This window comes from Anarhichas minor, unplaced genomic scaffold, assembly GCF_050575085.1.
Source record: "Anarhichas minor isolate MPS153535 unplaced genomic scaffold, ASM5057508v1 ptg000004l, whole genome shotgun sequence".
In the NCBI taxonomy this organism is placed as follows: Eukaryota; Metazoa; Chordata; class Actinopteri; order Perciformes; family Anarhichadidae; genus Anarhichas; species Anarhichas minor.
The window spans coordinates 15,913,024-15,920,336 of record NW_027466450.1 but is presented as its reverse complement, the minus strand read 5'-3'; the positions used below and the strand labels follow the sequence as shown (position 1 = coordinate 15,920,336).

At 42.1% G+C, this 7,313-nt stretch overlaps 1 long non-coding RNA gene across 1 annotated transcript; it reads left to right on the top strand.

The window, feature by feature from the left end:
- The first annotated feature begins 836 nt into the window (after positions 1 to 836).
- Positions 837 to 6,672, top strand: LOC142964483 (uncharacterized). Its single transcript, XR_012957529.1, has 2 exons — positions 837 to 1,055; positions 6,235 to 6,672. It is a non-coding gene; the product is annotated as an uncharacterized LOC142964483 (long non-coding RNA).
- The last annotated feature ends 641 nt before the right edge of the window (positions 6,673 to 7,313 follow it).

Below are 7,313 nucleotides of genomic sequence, written 5' to 3'. Positions count from 1 at the left end.
AGATCGGAGTACGGGGCTGATGTGAGAGCGTCGATTTGTCCTGGTGAGTAATCTGGCGGCAGCATTTTGAATTACCTGCAAACGGTTAAGAGCAGATACACCGAGTGATGAGAAAAGTGTGTTGCAGTAGTCAATGCATGAAGAGATGAAGGCGTGTATGATCATCTCTAGTTCAGTTGTTGAGACCACAGATCTCAGTTTGCTGATATTTCTTAGCTGGAAGAAACATGATCTGGACAGCTGACAATGGTTCTGAAATCTTGATATTTTGGCCTCCGCCATCTTGCCATTTTTGCAACCAGAAGTGACACAAGAAGGCGGAGCTACAACCGAATGCTGAATAAGACATTAGTTTGACCCTTAAAATATTGCTTCCTTTCTTTTCATTGATTTTCTGGGTCCAGACGAGTCTTTCCATTTAAGCCACGCCCATTTCCGTGTCGATTTTTACACCATTTTGAATTATGTTCAAACCTTTTTTTGTTGTTATTCCTCGTACAAATGTTGAGCAACTGTCACAACAGACCATCTCTGGACCAAATAAATTGTCATTTTTGGGGATTTTTCATTTTCATTACAATGTTTCCTTCGCTGGCCATCGTAATATAGTTCAAATGCCAAAAATGAAGTCTGAGTGACCACGACACATTTACATTTTCTAACTATATAAAGTAAGACTTCTCTGTCTGTCTGTCCGTGTATGTATGGATGACTGCCCTTCACATATTTCAAAAAGCGATCATGCAATCAGCCTCACACTTGGCTGCTCAAGACTAACTCACTGGCCCACCGCTGCATTGCTTTTTGTTTTCATTTTCTCGGCAAAACATTGCCTCACCACCACGTGAGTTTCGCCCTCATTTGGATAAAGATTCAAATGTTCAACTAAATCATCATGAATCTGTTTTGTAGATGTACAAACATGAGAGAAAAGAAGAGAGAGACTGGAGGGAATTTACACAACGAACCGGAGATTCTGGTGGTTTTCGACATCTTTGGCAACTGAGCAAACTCAACCTGCTGATGTGGATACTCGAAAGCTCCGGAACAAGCGAGTAAGTGGACCTTGAGTTGAGATCGTTTTGTCAGCTAAACTTTAGTACTCCAAATTAAATGACAAAATACGTCTCTGTAGAATAGAACAGCAGCGTTATCTGATGTGATTTTGGTTCGTTGGATTAAGTGCGCTGCAGCGTCCCACATGACAAAACTCTGAAATGAATTTAACTATGCAAACTTTGCACGTGCATTCCTGCCACATCACTAATTATTCATAACAGTTTGTCAGAGCTGCAAAATGCAAAACTATGCACATCACAGAATTCTTTTCCCGATATTTATCGATCCAAGGTCTTGATGCTCAGCTCCGAGCCCTCAAGACAAGTTGAGCCTTCAAGTCTCACGGCAGAGCAGTCAAATACAACATCTTCACAACCCGAGCCGGTCTCCAGCCGCTGATATTCTTAAGTCATGGGGACAAACTGTAGCCCATGCACAACATATATGTAACATGCATAATATAGTTAACTTTAGTGTTGTCAGAGCTTTCTGACAACACGCTGGTGGCAGGTGTGAGAGATTTGCCGCGTGGCCTTTTGTTTCTGCCCCTCGTGCTGTGCTGCTGGTGGTGGCTCTACCTTCAGCTAACAGTTTCTCTCCATATGTCTCTGCTCTGGGTACAGAACAACCCCGTGCCCTACAGTTACTTCTGTATGCAGCTATTCTGCGTCAGCAATTATATTTAATGTGGCAACATCCGGTCGGGTGTGAAAGTCGAGTTCAACCCCGCCGCTGCAGGTTAACATCCAATCACAAAGGCTGTTAACGGTATTATCATGTAACCCTCATCTTTCACTAACCATGAGGTTTAAGTGTGCATATACATACACGCTGTGCAGTAACTATGCATCCTAGTGTTGCTGTGCCTGTCAAGCTCGACACCTATGGAGTTTAAAATAAAAACAACAATGACAGCTTCACCACTCAATATCTCCAGTCTTATAGCCCAGTACCATGGCTGAAATAGTGTCAGAATGAAATCGAGTGGTTTTGTTAACAAGGACATGAATGTCCCTCAACATGAAAACGATGCCAATAGAAAGTCAAAGAGGATCCTTTTTACTGATGGACACGCTAGTTAAAGGCTATGTGGTTTTGTTGCCCAAACCTACCACCGCCTAGTTGTTTTAATTAATAACAATTATGTTTTTCCTAAACATAATTAAGCCCAAACCTCACTTTTGTTTTGTAGCGTAGACAGTTTTTGTCCCTGTACACAAAAACCGATAGATTGCATTTCGTGACTATTTCCCAAACTGCAGTCTGACTGAGTTATTTCAACACGTTCAATTCCTCCAATCAGAGACAAGATAGAGTGATGACACTTCCTCTGCACACGCTCAGTAGGCTTCTCTCTCTGCCTGTGGAAAAGGAGATGCATCATTTCACCTTGGGAAAAGTTTTAATTCTCCAATTCTCTAATTTTGAGGTATGAAAGTCACTTTTTGCTCTGCTGTCCAAAGTTTAGATGACTGAGAATTTAAACTTGCATTCATTTTATCTCACGGTAATTGGTTACAAATGAACCAATGGGAATACAGGTGTTGCTTGCCAGCATTCAACATTTTGTCACGGCTGCAAGATGGAGGGCAATTGTAACACAGTGTTACAATCCACATCTCCCAATGTCAGCACCTGTTTGTCTGTGTTTTCTTTTAGAAAATGAACATATTTCACTTAATTCAAACGTAAAATGACATTCAAAAGGAGTGTATTCAAATTGTGTTTCATCTAGTGTAGCAGCTCATCAATAAACACTTCATTTCAGAAAATAATGTAGGTTTTTATATGTATTCAAACAATATTAGATATTGACATAAAGTGTGAATATTACATATTTATATGTATTATATTTGAGGTGCTTTTATTTGTGATACAGCGGGTTAATATAACTTATTTTGTCAGTGTTACAATTCCCCCCCAACACTCTGACTTCTTGCGTTAGATTTAATATTATGGTGTTATCTGTTTCTTATATCAAAAGATGACAAGTACATACATACAGACATAAATTCTGAAATAACGTGTCCTGGAGTAGCAGTAGGTAGCTCATTAACATGAACTCTGTTTGTGAGCTGAAGCCATTTCCAGCTCACTTTGTAATGTACCTAGCTGACGTGTGTGAATGAATGAACGCATATAAGGCGCCTGTGAAAGTGTCGGGAGTAAACATATATTTGTATATTTGATGCTACATGCGTGACAATGTGATAATGTAGCACCATGGAAATGGAAATAAAGAGTGAAGACCGAAGCGCACAGCAAACCGCCGCTGAACCAGCTGGAACTAAAGGGAGCCGGTGGCTGAAGAAGAACACATTTAATGTCATTTTGTCACAAACTTGTGCCAGATTCTGAACATTAATTCAGCAACACGCTGCAGATCCAGTCACTCCCTCTCCACTTACTTACTCAGCTGCTCCTCATTTACTTGATTAGCCCATCAGTATACATACCGGCCCCGTCTTCACCCAGCACTGCATGTCTGTTCCACAGTTTGGTGATTCTGTTTAGCCCGAGCTCGCTGTCTGTCTGGTTTTCACACTTGCCCACTTTTTAAACTAAAGTAAACTTGAACTTTAATCTTTTGCTGGGGTTTAGCGAGTGGCCAATTAGTGTGGCCCGACAGTCAGGCCCACATATCAAACCGGTCATGCTTGTAATACAGCCCTTTTGATATGTGTTCATTTCAACATTCATCTTTGCAAAGAAGAGCCGCGCAGACCGCCGACGCTGTGTGAGACGGCTCCATCTGTGCACATAGAGGTTACTGTGAATAATTGCCCACTTCAATCACGCTAAATTGGGCAGAAAATATACAGCACCGGTCACAAGTTGTGATAAGTGAAGCTCTTTGATAGAAGTAATGTAATGACTCCACATTGGTAACAGCCTCAGTCACAGCTGGTACTCATTTAAAATCCCCGCAGATGGATTCACATGTATCCCATTCACCAACTGTTGCCCTCCATGTGTTTGACTTTCTCCTTTTGTGCCTGAGACGCTCACACACATGCGTGGGCACACACACACACACACACACACACGTCTAACAAACAAGAGAAATGAGATGAAGTGGCTGGAATCACCTCCACTGCTTATTCATTAGTTTCGCTACTTTTGTGTTTTCACTTCAGGGCCACCTACGCAACCTCCTGGGAGCACAGGAACTGTTTTTAGCATTAAGAAAAGTCACAGACAAAGTTTCTTTGCACCAAACTTTTGAGTTAATGAGCTGCCGTGTATGAGACGCTCCTTTTGAGCATTCTTTTAACTTGCTGTGTGAGAGCTACTTGACTGGAACTAAAACGTAAGAGGATTCATTGTAACGATGTGCATAATGACATGCTGTATTTTCACCGCATGAATTGTTCCGACGGCCCGTTATTCCGACACTGCAAAAGAACCAGAATGTCCAATGTCACCCAAATGGCAACAGTGCACTACATGTCATTCACCCATTCATACACTGATGGCAGGGGCTACCATGCAAGATGCCAAAACATCAGAACTGTTCAACCATTCAGGGTTAAGTCTCTTGCCCAGGGACACATGGACCAGCGGAGCAGGGGATCAAACCACAAATCCTCTGATTGAAGGACGACCCGCTCCACCGCTGAGCCACAGTCGCCCTAACAGGACAAGAGACTGAACGTACCGGCCTTATCCTGAAAACACCCGTCCATTGTTCCGATGGCCCGTTATTTCAACATTCCACTACCACGAAAATAGTAAATAGAAAAATCGAAATTCTTTATCCAACAGAAGGTTATCTTTAAAAGAAGAGTCAATTTTTCTAAAGGCCAATTTATCCAAAAGTAAATAAACACACTCTCCGTGCAACAAACAGAGGCACCGTGGCTAGTTGTGTGCAGAACAGCATCATGGTACTTTCCTCACCCAGGGCCAGAGTACGGCGGTTCAAGCCTTCGTCATGGTACGAACGAAAATAAATTGCGACCGGTAAAGTAGGATGACGTCATTCGAGTTAGTATTTTCGGAGCGATGGGCCTTCGGAAACAATATGGGAGTTTGTTTTCTGGCTAACGGGCTGTAGGACAGATGGCCTTTCAGTCCAGTGGGACTTTTTCCGGGGTTTTGGATTAATGGGCAGTCGGTACAACGGCATGGCATCGCAAGAGACTGCTGTCCAACAATTATTTCAGGTACTCATTGTACATCTAAACACACCTGCAGACACTGAGCCGGCAGAGCTGAGACAGAGGCAGACTTTTGAAACGAATCGGAATACATTAAAAACATGCAACAGCAAGTACAACTTGCTAATTGAAGCTTCTAAATGGGACACACAGAGGCAAAAAAAGAAAACAGCTCGGGCATATTTCAGCTTTTCAGGAGGAATGACGAAAGAAGCCCTCTACATACTGATGGCGGTAGTCGAGCCGTGACAGGGTGGGGACTAGTACTTCTCAGCAGAGTCTGCCCGCATGCATCCGCTGATGAGATGCTTCCTGTGGAGGATAGAAATACACAGAGCACTGCGAGGCCACCATGAACCCACCACTACTCCCACATTTGGCCGCCTGTTGGCTGATCCATCGAGCTGTCAATCCAAATGCAGCTCATGGCTTCTTCCGCTGTTGTTTTTTTTGGGGGGGGAAGGGGGGGGGGGGGTTCCGTCTCACGGTGAAAACAGACGAATGCAGCAGCTGCATCTTATTGGAGTTGTTAGTGTTAGTTGTTTTATTCTAAAATATGAGAGTCGTCTGCCCTCATTATAATGCGTGCGTAGGTGCAAAAGATGAGATACCAAAAAGAGAATATACGAGCTGTCAAAGTACCTGCAAGAGGGAGTATCTCCAGTATAAATTACCAAGAAGTCCCAATGAGAAACCCAACAAAGTAACTGTCTAAACATTCACATAGAGTAAAAGTAAAAGAGCGAAACAAGTCAGCTCAACTGTAAATGAACAGTTTTATTTTATTGTTATTTATTCAGTTTATTTGCTCAGGGACAGTTCATATTAATATTAATAAACATTCATGTAAATATGGCAGAATTAGCCAGGAGGCTAGTTTTCATCCATAGTCCCCGGCCGGGTGTGAAGCTGGCAGTTTAAAATCAGCCTAAACTCAAGAAACAAGTTTAAATCAATAATCATGATGTAAGGCAAAAATCAATTGACCCTTTGCAACCCTTTGTTTCTCCAACAGGAAGTGCCTGTGGGTGAGTGGCACGAAAAATAGAAGTTTGAGAAGAAGAAGTATTCTTCCTCTGCCGTTGTTTACCTGCCGCAGCAAGAAGACAACCGACCGGCAGCAGAAACGTGTCGAGGCATACTTGGAATAATATATACGGATTTGTATACAGAAATCAAATGAAACATATTCCGCCTGTGTGTTTGGCTGCAAAACATTGAACATAATGCTCATTTAAATCAGGCTATTTCATTATGCTATTCACACTTTTTTGTCATAACTAGTCACCCCTTTCTGCTTTGGACTAAATAATGGAGAAATGTGCACCCAGTGAAAGCATTTTTTTCATTAATGTTAGATAATGTGAGACTTGTATTGTAATATGTGCATATGGCGTATATCGTTCTGTTTTTTTAAATGTATTCTGAAATTGTAATCCCCATTTTTAGTGAACACCATCTGATTTTGTCTTTTTTTTCCCATAATTCTTATAGAACACAGTGAGCTTTCTTTTGTATCCTAATAGCGTAACGCTCTTCCATGTATTCCCTTATTCTGCAGATTACTCCGTAAGAAACCGGGATATATCGAAGCCAGATTTCTACACCTTCAACGGTTATTGCGATATATCAACGGTAGTATTTATCATGCATACGGAGAATATGAATAAGATGATTCCTCCGTCCTCATGTAACTACCACAGCCCTGATCTGATCATCAACGGGATAAACCTCCTAAACGGCTTATCAGTGTCCCTGTAAACGCACTCAATGGTGTAAATGGTTCTGGCTCTCTAACCTGCCTTTTCTCACACATTCACATCAATCCCATCTCCATAATGATAGTAATTTCAAGTACAGTGTGGACAGCAATTATAATTAGCATATACTGAGGCAAAAAGTGTGTGTGTGTGTGTGTGTGTGTGTGTGTGTGTGTGTGTGTGTGTGTGTGTGTGAGCCCTGGTCCTGTCACAATCCGACATGTCTCCTCTTGCTGGCCAAGGAAAAAAAAAAATCCAATTAACCAGCGTGCTCTCAAGTGGAAGTGAGAGATTGAGAAACTCAGACAAAAGCATGGACACAGGAGTGACTGGA